General features: G+C 43.3%; 1 protein-coding gene across 21 annotated transcripts in view; it reads left to right on the forward strand.

Moving 5' to 3' along the window:
* The first annotated feature begins 10,662 nt into the window (after nt 1-10,662).
* Nucleotides 10,663-24,899, forward strand: part of MTMR3 (myotubularin related protein 3) — an 82,778-nt gene continuing 68,541 nt past the window's right edge. For 8 of the 21 annotated variants that reach the window (XR_009450135.1, XM_059676862.1, XM_059676861.1 and 5 more), the window contains exon 1: nt 10,664-10,880. The gene's annotated coding sequence lies outside the window, so the exon portion shown is untranslated. Of the gene's footprint in view, nt 10,881-11,014; nt 11,251-24,899 lie in introns of those variants that run through there. The other 13 variants (XM_059676877.1, XM_059676868.1, XM_059676871.1 and 10 more) reach the window with 4 other exon arrangements.

Consider the following 24,899-nt stretch of genomic DNA (forward strand, 5'->3'; position numbering starts at 1 on the left):
TTAGATCTTTTCCTTTCATGGGTTATGCTCTTGGTGTCAAGTCTAAAACCTTTATGCCTGGCCCTAGATCTCAAAGATTTCCTTTTTCCTCATAAAAGTTTAATAGTTTTATATTTAAATCCTTGATCAATTTTGAGTTAATTTTTGGATATGATGTATAATTTAGGTCAATGTCTTGGGGTCTTTTTTCTGTGTCCATGATTGTCCAAGGACTCCAGTACCATTTGTTTAAAACGCTTTCTCCTATTGAATTGCTTTTACACCTTTGTCAAAAATCAATTGGATGTATTTGTGTGGATCTATTTCTGGGCCAAGATCCCAGAGCAATTTTGACTCAAATATTGAATTTGGGTGAAAAAACACACACACACAAGAAGTCAATCTATACAAAGACTGAATGAAGACTAACATGTGAAGCACTTATCAAACAATCTAACGCTCTCCGTAATTAATTGTGAAAGTGTAAGAAATTGACTGTGAGTACCTGACCATTCAAACATAGACCCAGGAAAGCGGCCCAAAGCAGCAGAGTGTATTCAAACAGGCCCTGACTTTGGAGCCAGGGAGACCTGCAATTGAACTGTGATTTCATCCTTTATCACGTGAGAGACGTTGGGCAGGTAAGTGAGTTACCAAACCTCCTGGAGCCTCACCTTCTCTATTGTTCAGTGGAGATCATATCACCTGCCTCACAGGATTACTTGGTGGACTGATGAGATGGGGGGGCTACTCTGTGGCTAACAGTGAACTTGGTCCACAGCCGCTACCTTAGGGACAGATCTGAGGGGTGGTTTGGGAGTTTTACCTCATATTCTCTATCACACGCCCCCCAAGTATGCGCTGTAAGTAAAAGGGGTGCTGGCTATGCCAATGTGTCTTGCAAATGACATTTCTTAGTCCCTCTCTTCAGCCCACTTCCTGCTCTTAAGCCCTTCTCTTATAGAAATTGCAGAGACGCTACCAATCTGCAATAGAGGTTGAGTATCTTTTCTACCGAGCATCAGAGCTTAGTGGGTTTGTCCTCAGGACTGGCACCCAAGGGTCCCCATTCCAGCTTGTCTGGCACTGACCTCCCCGGGAAAGGCGGCACATTTTCTTTCCTTGGACAACAGCCTTTCCCTAGACAGCGGATGGCGCTTAGTGCCTACCTCCCAAGGCAGCGTCGGAGGGCAATAAAGGGATAAATAAGAAAAATCACAAAATGTAGACTACACACTGGATTTCCTCATACCTTAATGTGTTGAGCAGGGGTAGGTAATGGCTTGAGTCCAAATCCTACCCCCCCACACGCCTATTTTTGAATGGTCTGAGAGCTAAAATGGTGTTTACATTTTAAAGGGTTTTTAAAAGAGAGAAAGGAAGGAAGGAAGTTAGGAAGTTAGGTAGGAAGGAAGGGAGGAAGGGAGAAAGGAAGGAAAGAATATGCCATAGAGTCATACTTGGTTTGCAAATTTTAAAATATGTACTATCTGGCCCTTTTCAGAAAAAGTTTATTGGCCCCTGTTGTAGAGATAAAACTGAGGCTCAGAGAAAGGGAGGATGTCATATACTTGAAGTAACATAACAAGGGAATGGTCAAATTATGCATCTATTCACCCATCCAAAATACGTAGATCGGACTCCCTCTATACACAAAAACATGGCATAGTTAGTATAGTATTTCCCAAAGTGGGTTCCAACGAGGGTTCCCAGAAACATGTGCTTAGCTCAAATGAGTTCTAGAAACTCTGAAAACTCCATAACCTTCTCTTACAGTCACTACGTATGTCAACTTATCAAGGCTCTGAGAAGTCCTGCAGCAAAGAAAATAACCTGGTTACCTTTGTTGAATTCAGCATGTCCTAAATTTATTGAGCTGGAGAACTCTTGCGTTCTGTTTATTTTGATGATAGCTATGCAATATCATTCCTCAGAAACACATTCTGAAATCGTCGGCCAATCACTTGAAAGCTGGCCCAGCTATTTCCTTGCTTCAGGACCCTGAGCAAATAACCCAGCTTCCCCAAGTCTCATTGGTGGAAAGTGAAGACTCATTTCCACCTCCATCTCTGATCCCATTTCCTGCTTTTAGAGCCAATTTTCCCCCTCAGAGGCATTCTTGGCAATTTTCCATGTCATTGGGCTGGCGTGAGAGAATGTTAATGCGTTATTTATTTTTTCTCTCTGGTTGGATATAATTTTGTAATTTCCCAGAAAACCTGAGGCCTCCAGATCACACCAGCTGCACTTTGAGGCCATGGATGCCCTAGTAAAGGATGATGGTGGGGGTCAGGTTCTAGAACATTCAACCTAAAAACAAGTCAGGCATGTAGGATTCATGGAGACAGATGGAATACAGCCAACAAAAGGGTCTGCCAACATGCAGGGACTGGCTGGAACAGGGCTGATTATTTCCTGGAGGTGCTGATGAAGGAATGTGTAATATTAGAAGAATGCAATATTATGGAATCCAGCCTATACTCTATGATTGACACAGCACCAAACCATAGACATTCAGCAAGATTCCAGTCTTAGCATGGCAAGCCTGCCCCAGAGAAAGATGCCCAAATAGATCTATACTTGGGACCAATTGGTTGGTTCAATGACTAGGTTGGCTCTCTTTTGCCCGTTGGGTCTTTGCATGTGCTGTTCCCTCTCCCTGAGCTGCCCCCTTTCTTACTTTCGCCTAGTTAACTTGTACACTTCCAGTTTCTGCATCAGTGTTACCTGGACCCCTATAAGACTTAGGTAGGTTCCCTACCTGACTGTGGCCATACATCCTGTATCTTCTCCGTCAAAGCGCTTACCTGGCCTTCTGCTGACTTTGTCTTGCCAACTGGACTCTAAGTCCCAGGAAGGCAAGGACTGGCTTTGTCTTGGTCACCGTGGCATCTGCAGAGCTTGGCGTGGTGCTAGACAAAGGGACGACTCAACAAACATTTGCAATAAACAACGAAATTGACTACGTGAGAGTACGCACTCTTTGAACTCCCTGATTCTCAGACACATTGGGGAGATTGAGGCAGCTCAGCAGACTCCCTAGGGGTGTGGATGGAGCTGGGGATGGGACCAAGACCCTGTGACGCGAGGTGTGAGACTCTACCTCATACCCCTTGACCACGTCTCAAATAATTTACTTCCAACCCACCAGAGTGTCCTCGGCCTCATGCTAGTGTTTCCTGTCATCGCTGTAGAGGTTAAGACTATTGCGGAGAATTCTTTTATGACAAAGGGGGTCTTGGGGCAGAGAAAAATCCCTCTCATTCCCAGGAGTAGGAGGAAGGTGTGCTTTTGGGCCTTGGATTTAAATGAGTCGGCAAATCCCTGTTGATTCTCTTCCCTTGCTGGGTCTTGTCTGCTTCTCATTCAGCAGAGGAGAAAGCCAGCCTGTGTCACCCATGATTTATGCCCCGCTGTTTGCTCTCTTGCCCTAGAACATTAAACACCCCAAGCAGAGGGGGATGAAGAGGTAATCTCAGGCGCCTGGCTGCCAGGCGGGTGTCTGGGGCGGGCTCTCTGCTCCAGTGGGAAACGAGAGGAGGTTGAAACGTGAAAAAAAAAGGGGAAAAAGCAAAAGACTCATGGGGCTTCAACATAAAAGGAACAAGGGAGCCTCTGTTTGCTTCAACCTCTGCAAAAAACATGGGCCTCTGAGCTGAGAGACCTGGGGACTGGCTTTCCTTGTTTACTGAGCGGCGTTGGGCAAGGCTTTCCTCTCTCGGAGTCTCAGTTTCCCCCGTTGTTGAAGGAGGGTCTGGAAGGCTGGAGCTCCCCACTGCCTCAGGGATCCGAATGAATGAAGCTGGTTGGTGCAGAGGCCTTGTGTGGAGAGAGGAGCGTAGCGCAATGGTTAACCATGTGGACTCTAGTTTCACCGCCCACTGGCTGTGTGGCCGTGGCCTTGGGCAAGCTCCTTGCCTCTCTGAGTCTCATCTGCATGAGTGGCTGAGAACTAAAGCTCCCATTGGTACTGGCACTGAGCCAGTCCTTTTTTGAAATATATTTTTATTGATTTCAGGGAGGAAGGTGGAGAGAGAGAAACATCAATGATGAGGGAGAATCATTGATCGGCTGCCTCCTGCACACCCCACACTGGGGATCGAGCCCATAACCTGGCCATAGGCCCTGACCAGGAATCGAACCGTGACCTCCTGGTTCATAGGTCGATGCTCAACCACTGAGCCCCGTCGGCCTAGCAGAGCCAGGACTTACTAAGAGCCAGCCGGGGATGGTTCCCAAATGTGGCCTTGGCGCTTCTCTACCCGAGTCCCCTGCTTGGGGCCTGGCTGGTGGGGGCAGGGCACCCCTGCCAGCACTTGGAAACTCTGGGCAGAAGGGAGGAGGAGCTATTTACAGTGGATTCTGGTTCTATTTGTGGCTGGGAGTTGGCCCGGGCTGCAGGGAAGCTTTGGGTAGAGCAAGCTGGCCGCTGAAACGGGTGTATTGTCTAACGTCAAGAGGGCAGGGAGAGGAGAGGGAGGAGGAGAGGGTCCCAGGGTCCTCCTTCCTGGCCATCCCTTTCTATCCTGTTCTTGTCAATTTCATCTCCTCTGCCTTCTCTGGGGGCATTTGGAGTAGCAGGTCGGGCGTTTCGAAGGTGTGGTGAGTAACGCGGAGCAATCCATCAATCCATCAACGTGGTTAACACAGTGTTCCCAACCCAACAGCACTGCTTTTCTCAACCTGAAGCGGGATTCCTATTCCTAGCGGAAGTGCGGGTTATTGGTTAAGGTGTGAGGAAGTTATTGATCCAAGTGTAGAGGAAGCACCCCCATTTCCCCACTGGACCCCGGGGCAGTACCTGGCCACAGCCCGCCTCCCCCCAAGTCCCCACCATCTGAGGAAGCAACTTGCTTGACTGGTTAACTTCTCTAGGCCTCAGTTTCTTCATTTATTTTAATCTGGGGGTGGGGGTGCCTACCAGGGAGGCTTTGGGAGTTCTTGAGTTCTTTCCAGCTGCAATTCTGTGATGCTCTGATGCAATAATCAGACAAGGTAAGGCCGGATCCTTTAATCAGAGGATGGCTGGCAAGACTGGGAGGCTCTGAAGGGAAGATGACATGCTACCCTGTCATTTTCCGGATGAGAAAACTGAGGCCCCGAGGGTGGGGTCAGGTCAGACAATGAGTCAGCTGGGCCAGGAATCCAGGCCTCGTACCGCCCATTGCAGCAGGCCTTCCCTGACACTGGGCCGCCAGGCACCTCTCCCTGGGACGAGAACAGGGCGGAGGCACATCTACTCAGCACTTCTGTGCCTGTGTTAACTCATGTAACCCCCACAAGTCATTCATTTTCTGGATGGAGTGACCCACATAGTAAGTTTTGGTGGCAGGTCTGCCTAATTAAAAAAAAAAAACAACTCAATCACTATTTGAGAGTTTCCCCAAATCCAGTCATTTGGATACTATCCTCATTCCTTTTTCTAAAAAATATATTTTTATGGATTTCAGAGAGGAAGGGAAAGGGAGAGAGAGATAGAAACATCAATGATGAGAGAGAAGAGAGACGCTGTGATGGGCTGCCTCCTGCAGGCCCCCTCCTGGGGATCGAGCCGGCAACCCAGGCATGTGCCCTCGACTGGAATTGAACCCCGGACCCTTCAGTCCACAGGCTGACGCTCTATCCACTGAGCCAAACCAGCTAGGGCTCCTCATTAATTTTTGACATAATTAGCTTTGTACTATTAGCTTCATGTTTTTTTTTTTAAATCAATTCGTCATTTTAAGTAAATTTAGCTTCATCCTAAGCAAAGAGATCTGTGATACTAAGCTTAATCTGTTATAATTATATATATACATATATATATATGTATATATATTAAACATAACTATTTAGATTAAAAAATCCATGTACTGACTAAAAATGCCTTTGGGGTGGAGACATTCCAATGAATACTTTAATTGGTTCTCAAACTTATTGGTTTCTTTAAAATTAGTGAGGACCTTACAGAGATCTTGCTGATGTAAGTTATCTCAGTTGATATTTACCTTGCTAGGAATGAAAACTGACAATATATTAAATGATTTATTCACATGTCAAAATGACATGATTCAAAAACATTGTAAACCTATGACATTAGCATAAAAACATGTTTTTATGAAAAATAACTATTTCGAAACACAAACATTTGGTGAGAATGGCATTGTTTTCTATGTATTTGCAGGTCTCATTAGAGTTTGACTTAAGAGAAGAATTTTGCATTCTCATCTTTGCTTCTGCATTATCTATGGCAACGTGTTTTAGTTTAAATAAATGAAGATAATCCAGCCTCATACAATTAAGATAATTGTGGTTATTCTTATTTGGCATCCCACTAACACGTAATAGGTAGTAGTTTCTTAAAGTTTAGTTGCATAGATGGATATGAATGATTTTGTTTTCATACTCAGACTGAAACCACTGATTTATCTTGCACTTTGAATGGATCTTTTATTCAGGCATGATTTGGTAACATCACACACTGGTCATTTGGAAAATACTGGTTCATTGGGTTATGCAGCTTTTTCAAATGTTGGCACATTTCAGATACAATATCAAAGATGGACTTTTGCTAATATTACCGCAAACCAAGCAGTAAAAAAACATTAGGGATTGTCAAGTTCATGGTGGAACATTCAAGTTTTCCAAAATTTTAAGTAAGCTAGAATTGGACCATTGGCAACAAATACTATCAGCTGTTTTACTTCATGTGACAAGTTCATTTCGTACATTTTAAAGGAACTGTCTGCCAAATATCCAAGTCTGAATAACTGTAGTTTGCATGTTGACCATTCTTTCAAACAAAGTAAAAATAGGGTTGTTTTTTTGTGCACCTTCTCCGCCGCCCCCCCCCCCCCCAATGAAAGAGGCTAGTTCAGCTTGCAACTCAAACAATTGCACACGTGCTTTCCCTTGAGACAACCACCGTACCTCCGCACGTAGCAAAAAATGCTTTCTGTGTGGGGAGTAACTGATGAATGGGTACAGGGTTTTATTGCAGAGTGATGAAAGGGTTTTGGAACTGGATAGAGGTGGTGGTTGCACAATATTGTGAATGTTCTAAATGTCACTGAATTGCTCACTTTAAAATGGTTCATTTTATGCTCGTTGAATTTTACCTCAATAAAACAGCGAAACAAAGTACTTTATGCATAATTTCCATTTAATCATAGAGACTATTCAAGACTTGTATGCAGAGGCCTAGAGTTAATAAAATTAAATTTTTTTTTTTACTGCTGTGTCGAGGACACTCTTTAGCGACACCGGCATTTTGTTGACTACCAGTGCAGGCTAGTGAAGAAGGTAATGGCTGCTAGAACACATGGGTACCACTGCCTGGATTTGTGCCACCGATTTTACCACCACCGCCTTTGCACCATCAGTGCAAATATCAACATGGTTAAAAAAAAAAGAAAAGGTAAACAATTTCTTAGTATTATTATTAAAATAGTTCTGATCTACCTTGGTCTCTGAAAGAGTCTCAGGGCTCCCTAGGGACCCGGGGACCCCACTTTGAAGACCCCTGCTGTATGCTGAACTTGAGTTGAGCTGACCCACCTCGGCAATAGGGCTGCAGTGTGGATCCTTAAAAAAACCTCTGGAGATTTGAGTCACATCAATGTGGGTCCAATTCCAGTTACCATCTGACCCCAGGGCCAATGGTTTCTGGAAAGCTGAGAGTCCTGGTTACCCTGTCTGCTGGGCTGGGAGGTCAAGGAGATGATGAGGGGTTATGAGAGTCCGGGGATAATCCAGACAAAGCGCCCACTGAAGGGGAAGTGACTTTGGTCATTAAGCAGCAGGACCAAGTTTTGAGAAGGTTGCATTTTGGAGGCTTGAGGGACTCCGCCTTCCAGGGGCCCTGCTTGACCTTGGGAAACCTCCATCAATCAACCTCTCCATCTGTCCTGGGCTACTTCAAAGAGTCCCTGAGCAGCTGCGGGAACATTGTCAGCTTTGAAGATAGCAGGGGGAAGAGGCTGAAAGGGAAGCAGGAGGAGGGGAGGGAGGTCAGTGGGGGAGAGGGGGCCTCTCACATGAGAAATAGGGCAGCAAGAAGCCCTCTGAGCCTGGATTAGTTTTCTGTTTTGCTTTTTCTTGACGCATCACACAAAGTTTAGGGCTTTGTTTTCAGCCAAAGTCCCCCCGAATGCCATCCATTGGTTTGACTTTTTGTAGGGCACAAAACGTTTTCAAACTCCTGTGAGGTGAGTGATGTAGTGACCAGAATCCCACAGGGCCCACGGGAAAACGAAATAAAACAAGTGGAGGCACTAAGGTTCAGATTTGTCTCCAGATGCAGAGCAGGCTTCCTTCCCATTGCTTCTTGTTAGGCCAGGGGTTCTCAACCTTGGCTGCCCATTAGAATCACCTGGGAATCTTTTTTTTAAAATCCTGATTTCTGGGCCTCATAGGCCCTTTCCTCTAAGCGAGTTTTCAAGGCCAGGCAGCAGTTTCTTATTCAGAGACAATCTACAAAGATCTGCCTTAACAGCAAGCAGGTGGGCAGCAGTGGAATGAGAGTCAGTGTGAAGTTTAAAAGCGTGCTCTGGGAAATCACATCATCTGAGTTCAAATCCTGCGCCTCATATGTAAAATGAGGGAGAGTAACAGGACCTGCTAATTGGGTTGTTAAAGTGACATTAGCTCCACATGTAAAGCACTCATCTAGCGTCAGCCCATCTTAAGGTTCAATCCATGTTAGTGATTATGAGAACGAGGAGGCACAAATAACGATTTTGGCGGCACAGAGAAATACCTCTTGCGTCCTATATCTTAGTTGAAGATTCATTTTAAAATTCCTTAGTCCAGATTAAAAGCAAACGTGATAGTCTGTCTGCCTCAAGATAGGTTAAAGTGATATGCCAACAACCTGCCCGCTCCTGGTGGGCTCGCCTGGGGAACTGTGGGATTGGCTGAGCGGATTCCCACAGCCTATTGGCTGAATATTTGTCCTCAGCCTCCTGATTGGAGGAGCTGCTCTGGGGTCAGGTGCTGGCTTTGATCCAAGCAGAGGCCACCCAACTATAAAAACCCATCCTCCAGCCTTTCCCCGAGCAGAGGTTTGGGTAGCAGGACTTGTGCCCGGAGGAGATGGAAACCGATGGCAACCTAGAGGAACAGGTGGGAAACCATGTATTTTGTTTGACATTCATCTATCCTGTGCACTTACTATTTCCTCTCTTGTTCCACGAAGGCTATAATCATATAACAGAGAGGGGAAATGAGAACAAGTGTAAATAAAAGTGAAAATAATAAGTAAAGGTGCCAGGTTGAGATGGGAGGGGGAAAACCACCGTTAATATGTGGACTCCCTCACTCCCCACCCCCGCCACCCCAAAGGCCAACAGTAGGCCACCACTGAGCTTCAAATATAGCCGTGGGCTTTCTGGAAGCCAAGGTAAAATGATAGGCAATCAGTTTGCATAACAGAGAGGAAGAACATCTGTTTCTGTGAGAGTAAAGCAAATCTGTTCCTGACTTTGAGCTCGAATGAATGAAATTTCTTACTTGGGATTTTATTTCAGGTGAGGATGCCACAAAGTGGACAGTAAGGCATGATTTTTGCTGTCAGTTGGGCCTGGACTTGAATTTTGTTTTAGTTTCAGCTATTCCGGGCTGCGGTTTGTTCATCTGTAAAATGGAGATAACGATAGTATCTACGTATTCAAGCTGTGAGGACTCAATTAGGTGAACTGTATAAATAAATATTAGCAGCGATTAGTTAACCAAGAAATTTGGCTGCCCATTGCTTGTCATGCGAAGTTCTAGATGCTGGGGATAACAAAGCAAACGCGATCCTTATATTCAAGTAGCTTTGACATTGTAATGGGTAAACATGATAAAATGGTTAAATCATTGCAGAGGGTACTGTGGGGGGGAACGACGATGCACCAAATGCAAAGATATAGTAGTATTTCATTTGACTGGTTTTCTCAGACATTTTCCATAAAGTCAAGGGCATAATGTTAAAATGCAACTCTGCGGCCCTAGCCGGTTTGGCTCGGTGGATAGAGCGTTGGCCTGCGGACTGGAAGGTCCCAGGTTCGATTCCGGTCAAGGGCATGTACCTGGGTTGCGGGTACATCCCCAGTAGGAGATGTGCAGGAGGCAGCTGATCGATGTTTCTCTCTCATCGATGTTTCTAACTCTCTATCTCTCTCCCTTCCTCTCTGTAAAAAATCAATAAAATATATTTTTAAAAAAATGCAACTCTGCGGAGGTAAGTCTGTTAGGGCCTGAGGTAATTCAGTCCCGGTATGTAAAATTCTGCAGGCTGTTTTGGATGGGTTACAACATATTTTTTTGTTTGCACTCACTTCATCCAGCTGAGCTTTAGCGGAAGCAGTTTGAAATGGTATATAAGTGGAACCTTGAGTACACTAACCTTACCTGCTTCTATGAAATTAGCTTTAATACTGGGTACTGTTGTTCTAGTTCCCTGGTTAAGTAGCTTGAGGCGTTGTCTCGTCTAGAGAGCTATAGAGGCAGGAAAATCTGTCTCCCCGCAAATCGGTGGGACCACCTGTTTGTCCTTGCTTCTCCAGCCCGGCTTCTCTGCCAGCCTTTCCACCGCCACGGGCACGCCTACGCTCCGAAGCCCCGCCCACCACTAGGGGCGTGGCCAGCGACCAGGGCCACGCCCCCAACCCGCGTCGCCCCGCCCTCTTTTCCCGACCGCCAGCTGAAGGCCCGAGCGTGCGCGCGCGCCCCCGCGCCCGGCCCGGCGTCGGGAGCGCGCTCTGTGTGGCCGCTGCCGCCATGTTGTTGTGGTTGTGAGGAGGAGGCGGCGACGGCGGAGGAGCACCCCGACGAGACGCTCCAGCGGCCCAGGCGCTGCCCCCCGCCGGCCCTGGCTGGGAGCCTCGTGGGGTGGCGGAGGAGGCCGTGCCGTGGCGGGCCTCACCATGTCCTGCCGCCCGGTAAGGAGCCCACCACCGCCCCCCCTTCCCGTCTCCTCCGGGGTGAGGAGGAGCTGGAGGAGGGGCCGGCCGCGGCCGGGGAGCGGCGGCTGTCACCCTCCGGAGGAGGCGATGGCCCGCGGGGGGCTGTGGACGGCGTGCGTGGCCGGAGAAAGGGGTGTCCTGGGCGGCGGCGGCGGCGGCCGCCAGGGGGAGGCGCGGGGAGGGGAGCCCAGTGGCCCGGCTCGGCCCGGACCCTCGGCGCCAGGGAGGCGGGCTCCCGGGGCCGGGGCGGCCTGACCGGACTCGGCGGGACGGGCCCTTGGGCTTAGGGGTGTGAAGCGCTTCCTCCCCCGGAGCGTCCGGATCCAGGCCCGCGGGCCCCCGGGAGGTGAGTGTGCACCGCTCGCCCGGGCCGGGTGTTGGGGCGCCCGCTGCGGCCAGAAGCCAGGGAAGCCCCCGTGGCGAGCGGCGCGGGCCCGGGACTTGTGGGAAGGAGGAGTGGCCGCCGGGCGGTGCGGCCGGGCATCCTCCCGCCCGGCTGGTTCTCGGGGTGAAGGGTGGTCGGCGGCGGCCGCGGAGAGCTCGGGGAACGCCGGTCCGGCAGCCCCGCCGACGGGGACGGTGTGACTTCCGAGGGGGACGGGCATGGCCCGGCGGTGCGGAGCCCCCGAGATCCTATTGTTGCCGGAGGACCTGACCTCGGAGCGATGGGGTCCATGTTATGGGTGAAGAGTGGGGTCCATCCCACTTCAGTCAACTCCTCTGGGGTCTCTGACCTCACCTGTGAGTCTCCCACACGAGCCACGAGTTGGGGATTGAGGTCGAGGTGGCTGTTGCAGAGCGAGACCTGGATTCTTGACTGTGTTTTTGTTTTTTTTTTTAGTATCTTGATACTTCACTTTGTTATCCGATTGTATCTTATTATTATTATTTTCTTTAACAAAGAAATAGAAAGTGCGCACACTCTTCGAGTTGAGGTCCAGCGTAGTTTCTCATGATGTGGACGGTAATTCCGTGGAGGCCCGGGTTGAATTACACGAGGTGGTGTTTTTTTGTTTGTTTGTTTGTTTTAGCGTAAAATGCTGGTGATGGGGACCTCCCTCCCCTTTTCAGCTGCAAGGCCCTCGCCGTAAAGTCAGGCGCGGTGGTGGGATGCAGGAGGAGGGTGGGTGGAAGAGCGCCCGGAATGACGCTGTTTTGAGTCCGCCCAGCCCAGGATGTGAGATTAAACTAAAATTGGGGGGGGATCTGGAGTTTTGGATGGGCCGCCTAAGAAGGCCTCTGTCGGCTCCCGTGACCTCCCTGGTTTTGGGGTGACCCAGACCCGTTCATGGGGTCAGCACCGAGGTGCAGCCCACTGGTCGTGAATGGCAAGGAGGACCCATGGGAGGACCCAGGTTTCTCAGCTTGTTGGCCGGGTTCTCTAGCTCAGGGCTCACCTGGTTACTAGTCAACACCTCGGTCATCCGAAGTAGGATGAACGGCCTGAAATGCGGGGCCACGTGAATGACAGTCTCCGGAGGAGGGGCCGGGCAGCCAGGTGTGTGAGGTTCTGCTCTAGGCCCCTTTGGTATTCCAGGTGATTCTCGTTCATTTCAGTTCGGGGGAGACTGCTTTTTTGCTTGTAGATCTTGGGAGAATTTGGGAGGTAGGGCAGAAGGGGAAGCCTGAGAAACTTAAACAGAATTGAGCATCTCCTACAGTTACTTGTGCAGGTGTTTAGGACACACTTGGTGAGTGAGGTACTGCCCGACTGTGGGTGTATTCAGAGGGACGCGGAAGGATCTAGTGGGCAGAAGCGGAGGGAGAGGCAGTGAGTCTGCTTCTGGCTCACGGAGTGGTGCAGGGAAGGTGCGTCCCATCATCCCCCATCCTGGTCGCTCCCCACCACCTGGCTCAGGTTCCAGGGAAGTGAGGGGAGGTGGGTGAGCTTTCTGAGACAAGGGTTGTGAACCAGGAAGGTTTATTGTGAAAGGTCCTTGAAGTTTGCCCAGGCCACGAGGAGCAGTACAGGCAGTTTTTAAGTCTCCTGTAATTCTGGTTAGCACCTCATGTGGTGAAGTGGAATGCTGAGTTATGAAGGAGGTATTCATAGTGCAGCGGGGGAGGGGAGGGCACCCAGTGTGCCTTACAGGAGCCGTGTCTGCTTAGCCCCTTGGTTTCTCCAGTACTCGCTGGAGCTCCCTCATAATACGCCATCGGTATTTGTTGAGTAAATGAGTAGTATTGAGATGGGAAAAAGAGCTGTTAAGGTGGTTGGTAACGTTAGTTATTAAAAGCTACTTGATATCTTTCTTGCATTGGAGTGAAGAGCCAGTTTTTAGCTCAAGTAGTTTGTAACTTTGAGTTCAAGAGATTGTTTTTCTAAAGACTGTCATTGGACACTATCCTGTCCCCTAGTTTTTAGATCTTAAGTGTGTCTTTAAAAAATGTGTCTTAAATTTTTTAGGTGTTAGTGACTTTTTTAAGGATCACATGTTATTAGATGCAGAGACATTTAGAATAATGGGAAACCATAGATTGGCGGAGAGTTTGTGTGTCATTTTTTTAAGGATATTTAAAAAAAACATTTTTATTGATTTCAGAGAGGAAGGGAGAGGGAGAGAGATAGAAACATCAGTGATGAGAGAGAATCATTGATTGGACTCATCCTGCACATCCCTTACTGAGGATGGAGCCTGCAACCCAGACATGTGCCCTGACCAGGAATTGACCTGGTTCATACATAGGTCGATGCTCAACACAGCACGCTGGTGGGGCTATGTCATCATTAATTGATTACGTGATTGCTGTTGGAGATGTCACATCTGGGCCTCAGTTTTTTCATCTGTACAATTAAGGGTTCTATTCCTTGATCTCAAGTAGTTTCTTCAGCTTGATTCTCCAAAACTTTAATAATTTGTAATTAAGTTGGTGTTCATCTCAAAGGTACATGAGCTATTTTAACTAAAAAAGGAACATTCTGCCTTTAAGCTTATGAATTTTAGATGTTGTTCAAAAGTGCTCTGGAAATTGAGTGCATGTTGCAAGTATTATGCAGAAACAACATGCTTATGCTGTTGTAATTCACTTAGTGATGAAATCAAAACGGATTTCACATAGGGAACTTGATAATTTAGTGTGAAGCCACACGCATAAGGATGGTTTGGGGGAAGTTTGTGCAAGTTATGTGGCCAGTTTCTTACAGACCACCCAATTTTGTAATTTTCTATGGTGAATTTATATGTAATTTTATAATTAGTGAAATGTTGACTAAAGACAAAGTATGAAACCAAATTTGTATTGACTTGAACTAGGATTCCCAGTAAATCAAGAGGCTACTGAAATTGTTAACATTACTATTTTTAATCTTAATTTTATGATCAATATTGGTATCATACTTTCATCTTCACTTTTGTATCTAGAAATTTAACATACCTTTTAAGTTCACATTTGCATCAGCTGTTCAAAATGAAAATTGTTGTAGCATGAGAGTGGATAAATCAATAAATCCTGGGTTCAAGCATAGGTTGTGCTCCTCATTAGCTGTGCTGTTACTGGCAAGCCAGGTAAGGCCTTTGAGCTTCAGTTCCCTCGTTAGTAAATGGAAGAATACCAACTTCTCTATCTCACTGTTGGGGAGGATCAAATGAAATGATGTATATGGAAAGCAATCTAAAAATGTAAGGGTATGATATTAGAATCCTATTGTGGTAGGATCCTCTTTTATTTTCTTGGAAGAGTTGGTTTGTGGAGCAATGGTAAACTTGCTAGGCATTCTCAAGTGCAGATTTTACTAATGTAACTGATACGACAACAAAAGATTTCTGTTTCTGTACTTTGCCTGGAGAAACCTTTCAGCACTTGTATCCCATCTGCCAATAGGAATAGTCACAGTGTTGCAGGAACTTCAGAAAGACCTGGGATGTCTCACATTTGTGCCAAGTTTTGCACTTGGAATAGACTTGCTGGATTTCACCCATTTTGTTATAATGGAGCTGTGGTGGAAGGTGGCAGTCACGGAGTTTAGTACATTCTGTGTAAAGTTGTAGTGCTATCTTTTCTAAATGGCAGGTGGCAATGCTGCAGGGTAATGAAATAAATATGGTGATCTAAAAAAGCATTAAGCCCTGGCTGGGGTGGTTCAGTTGGTTGGAGTGTTGTCCCATACACCAAGAGGTGGTGGATTTGGATCCTGGTCAGGGCACATACCCAGGTTTTGGATTCATCCCTAGTCAGGGGCCCATGCAGGAGCAACCGATTGATGTTATTTTTCCTTTCTCTCTCAGATTAATAAAAAATAAATAAAATAAAGCATTAAAAAATATCAGCACATTGCAAGTGGTGAAAGTATGCATTGATTTGGGAAACTTGTTTATTTTTTAAATATATGATTATATATTTATGTGTTGCAAGGTAAAGTATATTTTTCTTGAGTTGTGGTAAAACTTTGAAGCAGTTGCTTAAGGGCAAGGTACCTAGACTTTATAGTTATGCTGACTGTCTATAAGGTGTAAGACAAATGAAAAACTGTAAGAAAATTGTGAAGTTGGGTTAAATTAAAGCCACAGTATTCTTTTAAAGGTGAAATGTCTCATCACTCTTATAAATTGTTGATTTAATGAACAAAGGTAAGACATAAACTTACGCTAATGTTCTTACTCACTCTTTCCTTTAGGTATTGTCTTGGTGCTGACCACTACAAATCATCTGGATATGCCCAGGCTTGAGTCTTTTATGTGCCTGTTTGTGTCTTTTTCAGCAGTTCTCAACCTGTGGGTCGCGACCCCTTTGGCGGTCGAACGACCCTTTCACAGGGGTCGCCTAAGACCATCCTGCATATCAGATATTTACATTACGATTCATAACAGTAGCAACATTACAGTTATGAAGTAGCAACAAAAATAATTTTATGGTTGGGTCACAACATGAGGAACTGTATTTAAAGGGCCAGAAGGTTGAGAACCACTGCTTTACATGATGTTTAGACTGATTTCATTATGAGAGATAGTAGCATGTAGCACGCTTTCCTGATTTCATTTCTCTGGGTTCTAAATTTTTTTTTTTAATATATATTTTATTGATTTTTTACAGAGAGGAAGGGAGAGAGACAGAGAGTTAGAAACATCGATGAGCGAGAAACATCAATCAGCTGCCTCCTGCACACCCCCTACTGGGGACGTGCCCGCAACCAAGGTACATGCCCTTGACCGGAACCGAACCTGGGACCCTTGAGTCCGCAGGCCGACGCTCTATCCACTGAGCCAAACTGGTTAGGGCTCTGGGTTCTAAATTTAATTTATTTTGTAGCTAATGCTTTTATAATTTAGTTGCAGAAGCGAAATATAAATTCATTCAGTCCTCTGAATTATCCATCGATTGATAATCTGACAAAATGTAAGGAATTATAAGTATATTGATTAATTTTACATTTGGAGAGAATTGGTATAAAGCTAAGGAAAAAGTTTTTGGAAGTGCCATAGGGCAACAGTAACGAATTTTAACTTAATCCTATTTAAATTTCAAATTTTAGAAAGTGTTATTTTAGATTATAAAAGCTACAAAACATATTCAGTATGGAAATTTAAAAAAACCCTACAAAAAACAAGACTTGAGATAACCCAGGAGAATTAAAAAAGTAGAGGTAATCCATAATCGCACTTAGATGTAATAACTTGGTAATTCTTTTTTTTCTTTTATATATTATCTACTGAAATACTTACACAACAACTTTCCATGTCAAATTGATGTTCCCATAATGGGTATTTAGTGTTCTGTGGTATGGATGCATCATAGTTTATAGCAGTTCCCTGTTAATGGACATTTTCAATTTTGTTTTCTTCAGATAGTGCTGTGATGAACTGGTTTGGACTTTTTCTTATACAATTATGCTATTTCCTTAGGCTAAATATTTAAAGTGGGCTTATCTGGTCAAAAAGTGTGTATTTTAAATTTGAATATACTCAAGGTACTGTATTGATAGATGTTTATTTTAAAGATCTACCAACAGTATACTAGTGTCCAACTCCACATGTTCTTGATAGTGATTTATTATCTTTTAGCTTGGTGGTGGGACCTTAAAATAGTTTGTTCGACATCAGATTTTAGCCTTTACAGCTTAACTCTGTGGAAGGGGCAGGTAAAAATGAAAGTGACAAGGAGTACTTCAGTGGTCTCTAAACTTTTTGATTGTTCATCCCAACAGTAAAAAAAATTTTTGAGCATTAATCCTCAGTCTTTAAGTACTTATTTAATTGACAGACAATAAGTATAGTAACTGGTTATTGTGTACTTTATAAAATATACCCTTCCCGCCAAAAAAATGAACAAGGGTGAGAATTAAAAATAAAGCTAAAAAAATATTTTTCTCCTTTACTCCAGTGGAGCTTCTTGGGTACTCCTTGAGGTATATTATACTCTGCTGTGGTTATCACAGCTTTAGACTCTTACGATATGTTGTTGGGCTTTCATGGATGATTTTTTGGGGGGCATTTCCACTAGCTCTGCAGATGGTCCAGCCTGGTTGGATTCTGATACTCTGCTTTAAAGTGTCCCATGCTGTTGAGAGTCATGTCTACAATAAGGGCCAACATATAAACCTTGCTCATAAAGCATCAGCTTGATATCATTTGTCATTGTGGAGGTGACTGAATTTAGAAAAGGGCAAATAATAGGGTAGGGAACATTCTGAGTAAGTGTATTTCTCTTAAATGTGAATAGCTGATATCGTGTAGAGTGTATTTTATTTTTTTGGAGAGAGAGGAGAGCAACATTGATATGTTGTTCCCCTTGTTTATGCATTCATTGGTTGCTTCTTGTATGTGCCCTGACCGGGGATGGAACCCGTAACCTTGGCATATTGGGATGATTCTAACCAAGGGAGAGGGATAGAGAGAAACATCGATCAGCTGCCTCCTGCACCCCCCCTACTGGGGATGTGCCCGCAACCAAGGTACATGCCTTTGACCAGAATCGAACCTGGAACCCTTCAGTCCGCAGGCCGATGCTCTATCCACTGAGCCAAACCGATTAGGGCTAGAGTGTATTTTAAAATGTCTATGCTTTATGGAAAGCAGTTCAGTTATAACATATCCTTATTTTCTAAGAGCTTGAGTGTTAGAGACTGAGTAAAGGGGTGAATAATTGCTACTTGCTTTCCTTTGCTTGCAAAGTACCACAATTAACCTGTCACTCTAATTCCATTTGGAAGAGCCTGAGCCTTTAACTTTTAAAAAATGCTTTCTCAGGCCAAACTTTCCATGATGAATCTTAGATTAAAAGGTAACTTTTTTCTTAAGTTTGAATAAATGCTTTTGATTTGCCCCACCTCCTCCTGTAAGTTATGGATGGCATCAGGAAATGGTGCTTTTGCACTAGAAAAATGTCTCCCTTTCTTCTCCCATCTTGGAGAACTTAATTTCAGTTATTTCTTATGGGCCATTGTCAGAGAAAGATATTATTGAAAAGAGCAACTCGAATGATTATTTTTTGCCAGTTAAAGAAATGAGATACTGTAATTTATACTGAAGATGATTGCTATATACAGTGCTTTGTAAAAAAGTCCAGATATCCCTTTTTACTTTAAATAGCATGATTTATAAGGTTTTTTTTCCACATCTTTTTAGAACTTCATGAAGATTTGAGATGTTATGACTCCTTTGGGGGCCACATGCCTAATGTTTGACATCTTATTTAAAGAGGTAGATTGTAAACCCTGCAGAAATAGGTACTGATGGCTGTTCTCCACTTCCCAGCACTTATTATACTGTCTAGTATGGAGTAAGTTATCAATGTGGATGGACTATTTCAACTCTTACATATTTGTTTATATCAGTAAAGAAGTTATAGCATTGTAAAACCAACGCTCACCATTTTTTGTAGATTGTTCCTTCATCTGATATGCACAGAAAATGTTTTTGTGGGAGAGGTCATTAAGTTTACATTAGCCTTTCAGGTATCATTTTACTTTCTGTTAATGATACTTTCAGGGTGACAAAAAAATTAGTCTTGATATAATAATTACTTTTACTGTGTGTGTCCCTCCTACTGGCAAGGCTGTGTATATATGTGTGTATATTATTATTTATGTAGTAGACTGCTATTTAAAAGAAACATACTCATTAGTCTTTGGGTATATAATGATTCTTGAAACATGGACACCAGTTTGCCGTGGGGTGAATGAATGAAAAGGAGCAAGTATGATTTCTTTCACTTGTCTCGTTCTCTCCAGTTCCCTGTACACATGGTTTTGGCTTACTGTGAAAATACTGAAGAGAATTAGTCTTTCAAAGAACTAGTATGTTAATTTCCTTTTTGTTTTGCTGTACTTAAAATCCTGTTTAGTAAGTGAAGTAATACTTTTATACATAAGAGGGACCTTGGAAAGACAGGAATGGAAATATTAATAATGATAAATTTCTGGCTGGTGGAATAGTGTGACTATTTTCTTGCTTCATATTCCTTCCTCTGTAAAATCAATAAATAAAAATATTAAAATATACAATTGAATCCCTTTTGTACTCCTCAAATCTTATTTACATTATCCAGAAGTTATTTATGTTTCTTAGCTCATGCTCTTATATTCTTCCTATAAATAATCTGTGTGTATTTAAAATGTAGTATTACTGTGTTTCAAATATATATGGCACCTTAGTACAGTGATTTTCAACCAGTGTGCCACAAGAAATTTTAAAACATGCAATATCTAGTTAGGTACACTGACCTCTTTCCCCTTAGACTGTCAAATAAAAAGTGACAACTGTCAACGCAACAATAGCCACCCGCTGTGAATGAACGTTTTTTATTGATTTTAGAGAGAGGAAGGGAGAGGGATAGAGAGATAGAAACATCAATGATGAGAAACATCGATTGGCTGGCTCCTCGCACCGCATGCCCCCTTACTGGGGGGTTCAGCCAGCAACCCAGGCATGTGCCCTGACTTGGAATCAGACAAGCAGCCTCTTGGTTCATGGGTTGATGCTCAACCACTGACCCACACTGGCTGGGCCATATTTTACCTTTTAAAGTTATGATATAAAATGACCATACAGAAGAGTGCATAAAACAAATGTGCTGTATAGCTTAATGAATTTTAAAAATAAAGTGGAGAGCTTTTTTGGTATGTCATACCTGTGTCTATCAGAAGGGAAGGAGTTGATGGAGGACTAAAATTTTTGGAGAACAGTTTTGAGGAATCTCAGAATACCGTATCTCCATCTTGGCTACGCCTTCATCTTACTATCTCTTTGGACAAGTTGTTTAGTTTATTTTGGTATCAGATTTTTCTATAGAAAAGGATAATACCTAATCTTTGCAGGGCAATTAGGTGCAATTCAGGTAAAAATTATAGGAACATAGAATAGTATTACTACCAGATGGGCCTTTAGGCCATTGAATTTAGGTCTTTTACCTTATAGAGCAGAATTATGATACAGAACGGTAAAATGATTTGTCCGAAGACACACAGCTGATGATTATTAACATCATTCATTTGTATTAGCTTAAAACTTCCTGAGGCTTACATAAGTATGCCAGGCACTTTTCTAAATGATTTACATGTATTAACTCATTTAATTGTCTGGGATTATTCTCAGAGGTAGCTCTAATTATTCCAGTGTTACTGATGTGGAAATTTTGGCAAAATGAGGTTAAATAACTTGCCTAGGTATTTGAGTTCTTGAATCTGAACTTTAAAAAACACACATTTTTATTGATTTCAGAGAGGAGGGGAGAGGGAGAGAGATTGAAACATCAGTGATGAGAGAGAATCATTGATTGGCTGCCTCCTGTAAGCCCCTTACTGGGGATCAAGCCCACAACCTGGGCGTGTGCCCTTGACTGGAATCTAACCCGGGACCCTTCAGTCTGCAGGCTGACACTCTATCCATTGAGCCAAAATGAATAGGACTTGAACCTGAACTTTTATTTTAACTATTTTACTATAATGCCTAATTAAGTAAAAGCACTTAATGATTTTAGACAAATGTTAAAAAGGTTTTGTGAAGTAAAATTTTGGCTTTTTGAAGCCAGATTAGGAGAGTAACCTCATTTGTTGTGACCATCACGGTTCTGGGAAAGATTGATGTTAATATTTACTGCTTGGGTTTTATTCCCTCGACAAAGCTCTAGGTAGTTTTCTTTAAAATATATTTTTAATCTTAAGGGAATTTATGACTATTTTACAACTGTTGTTTAGATTTCTAGGCAAAATGTTAATAGAAGGGAGTTTTCAAACTTGGAAGCAGATCTAACAAGGGTTAATGTTCCTGCTTTGGTTGCTTAAGTAGCATCTGGTCCTTGTTTTCAGACCAATAATTAAGATTCTATGGTCTAAAAATTTTTTCAAACTAAGGTATAATTTATATACAGTGAAACTCTTTGAGTACAGTTCTGAAAGTTTTGGAAACATGATTTTTTTTCTTCTGAGAGAGAAAGGGGGGGGGAGGGAGGGGGAGGGAGAGGAAGGGGGGAGGGAGAGGGAGGGAAGAGCGGGGAGGAAGAGAAGGAGAGGGAGAGGGAGAGGGAGAGGGAGAAACAGAAACATTGATTTATTGTTCCATTCATTTATACATTTTTTGGTTAATTCTTGTATGTGCCCTGACTGGGAATCAAACTTGCAACCTTGGCTTATCAGAATGATGTTCTAACTAACTAAGCTATCCAGCCAGGAGGGAAACTGCTACGATCAAGATGTAGAATAGTTTCATCACCTCAAGAAAATTTCTCCCTGACCCTTTGGAGTCAGCCCCTTCTACTGCCCTCAGTGTCTGATAACTGCTGATCTGTTTTGTTACTATAATTTTGTCTTTTCCAGAATTTCATATAAATGGAATCACGTACTATGTAGTGTTTTGACTCTGGCTTCTTTTATTTAACATAGTACAATTTGAGATACCGGTATTTTTGGTGTCAGTTATTACTTTTTATTGCTACATAGTATTCCTATAGGATGTACCACAGTTTGTTTATTCATTCTTCAAGCTCATTTGAGTTGTTTTCCAGTTTTTGATAACTACAAATAAGGTGCTATAAAGAGCGTGCATTCACACATGCACACACACGTGTGTATGTGGCCATGTGTGTGTTTTTTGTTTTGTTTTCTTGTTTCACCTGAGGATATTTTTTTCATTGATTTTTTAAAAATATGTTTTTATGATTTCAGAGGGAGGGCGGGAGAGGGAGAAATAGAAGCATCAATGATGAGAGAGAATTATCAATCAGTTGCCTCCTGCATGGTCCCCATTGGGGATTGAGCTGGTAACTCGGGCATGTGACCTGACCCATAATCAAACCATGACCTCCTAGTCCATTGATTTTTTTTAAAGATAGTAGGAGCGGTGGAAAGAGCGAGATAAATTGATTGCCTCCCAAACTCACCCAGACTGGGGCTGGGTAATTGAACCTGCAATCCAGGTATGTTCCCTTGATTGGGAATCGAACCCCAAACCCTTAGGTGTGTTGGCCGATGCTCTGACCACTGAACCACCATTGCCAGGGCCCATGGATTTTTTTTCTTAATGGTTCTAAAAAAAAGAAAATACGGTGCCTTGACCTGGAAAAGCTTGTAATTTTCACAGGTCATTGTAAGTTGCTTAGTAAACTTCACCCCCCCAAAAGTCCACTCTGGAATGGGAATAATTTGTTATGTAAATAATCTTACACTAAATCATTAAACTTTTTAAAATTTAGGCACACATACTTAGTGGATAAATTTAGTTATAAAACATTAGTGCATAATTTCATACTATGTTTTTAGTAGCTTTTGAATTGTGAATTTTTGACTTTTTTCTTTTAAGTAGCAGCATTAGGTTATGTAATTAGTTATGAAAAGTCTATAAGTAAAACATGTTTATTAGCACTACAGAGTTTCCTGTTCCTCTCCTCCCCTCCCTCAAGATGCCTGGAAATATTAACATTGGGAGCCAGAGTTTCATGTGAACAAGACATAAGACATGTTTTGTGGTTTATGGTTGATTAGGTACTTGAACTAAATTATCCTCTATTCCAATGCAGTGAGCTTTCTTTTTCTAGCAATATAAGGCCAAAAGAAAGAAATGGGACCTTTTTCTTTGGAAAAGACATTGCAGGCAGTTTTTGCAAGTTAAAGTTTTGAGGGTCCAATTCTGACCCTGCAGCAAACTACAGAGACTATGGTGGTTTGACATGTTCGAGAATAGTATGTGTGTTTGTATTTCTTTGGCTTAGTCTAGAGTCGTAGTTTAAGCTCTTCAGATTTAAATGTCTTTTATGATTTAGATATTTGGTGTACAGAACATTATTTCAACAATGTACATTTCTTCCGAGTTAAAATATTCAGAGAAGTGAATATTGCTTAGAACAAAGAGATATTATACTTCAAATGTGGTGATTTGGTAAGTGGAAATCTAATTTGTAGACTGTTATGTGTCTAGCTATTTTACATGGAAATATTGACCTGAAGATCCCCTATTTTGATAGAAATGGGGATTGCAAATTAACAGTTGGTCTTCTGTATGTGGCTACTTGAAATGGACAAGCTTTAGGCTCTTTACTTTTCCTGAGACTACAGTGTTGGTGACATAAGTCTAGAATTCCAGAATAGAGTTACCAAAATAAACCCTGGGAATATGGAGGTAGCAACTATGGGACCTGTGTTACAAATAAATTTTTAATTAGCTCTATTAGTTGCACACTTTATTTTCACTGCTACCTTGTGAAGCAGTAAGGGCAGGCCATATTATCACTCTCACTTTACAGGTGAATAAATTGTGTTTCATAGCTGTCAGTCTTGTCTGAGGTTGCACTGCTTGTGAATAGCTGAACTAGAACTTGAACCTAGATCTTCTGACGTAAGTTTAGAAGCTCTTTCCTATTGCAGTTTAGTATGGTGATTAAGAGCTCATGCTTAGCCCAGCCAGTGTCACTCAGTGGTTGAGCATCGACCTGTAAACCAGGAGGATACGTTTTGATTCCTGGTCGGGGCACATGCCCAGATTGTGGGCTCCATTCCCAGTAGGGGGTGTGCAGAAGGCAGCCGATCGATGATTCTCTCTCATCCCTGATGTTTCTCTCCCTCCCTCTCTCTGAAATAAATAAAAACATATATTTTTTTAAAAAGCCCTGGTTGGTTTGGCTCAGCAGTTAGTGTGTTGGCCCTCGGGCTGAAGGTTTACGGGTTCGATTCCAGTCAAGGGCACGAATCATAGTTGCAGGTTGGATCACCAGCCCTGGTTGGGGCATGTGTGGGAGGCAACCAGTCGATGTGTCTCTCTCACACATCTATCTCTCCTCCCTTCCACTCTCTCTAAAAATCAATGGGAAAAAAAATGTCCTTGGGTGAGGATTAACAACAACAACAAAAAGTGCTTAGGCTTGGGTTTGAATGGTGGCTCCACCACTAGTATGATACCTACCTGTGATCTTAGGCAAATTGTTGAATTTCTCTGTGCCTCAGATTTCTCAGCTTTAAAATGGGGATAACAATATCTACCTCTTGGGGCTTTTGTGGGGATTCACCAGCCATTAGTCAACACTCCATGTACTAGTATACTAGTTGCAGTTATTGCTACTGTTACTGGAGTGATAACAACACAGTAGCAACACTTGCCTCTTCCCACAGGGGTTAGTGTTAGAGTTGAAATAAGGTAAATGCGAGGGGATTTGGATTTTGGCAGAAAGATGGCAAGTGTTCGTGCGCGCGCGCGTGCATGTATGTGTGTGTGCGTGCACGTGTGTGTCTGTTGCTTTTAAACATGTAAGCAATTGGACATCTAAGTACAAATATGTTAGACAGTTGGAGCTTTTAGGGCAAGGCAGAGAAAGGAGGATCAGTGCTGGAGGTAAATTTTTAAATCACTATCACAGATGGTGTATGGGAGACTTACTCTGTACCAAGATTTAAACACCAGGTTGTTGCTGTCTCTTACATATGGTTCTTAGAGCTATTTGTTACATAAGCAGTAAGAAGCTTATACATTTTCCATTTTTAGTGGTTACACAGAATAATAGAGAAACTTATCAGCGCATATCTTATAAGTAATGGAGATTCATAGATTATTGAATACTTCTTGAGCTCTTTTA

Source organism: Myotis daubentonii, chromosome 19 (assembly GCF_963259705.1).
Source record: "Myotis daubentonii chromosome 19, mMyoDau2.1, whole genome shotgun sequence".
Taxonomy (NCBI): Eukaryota; Metazoa; Chordata; class Mammalia; order Chiroptera; family Vespertilionidae; genus Myotis; species Myotis daubentonii.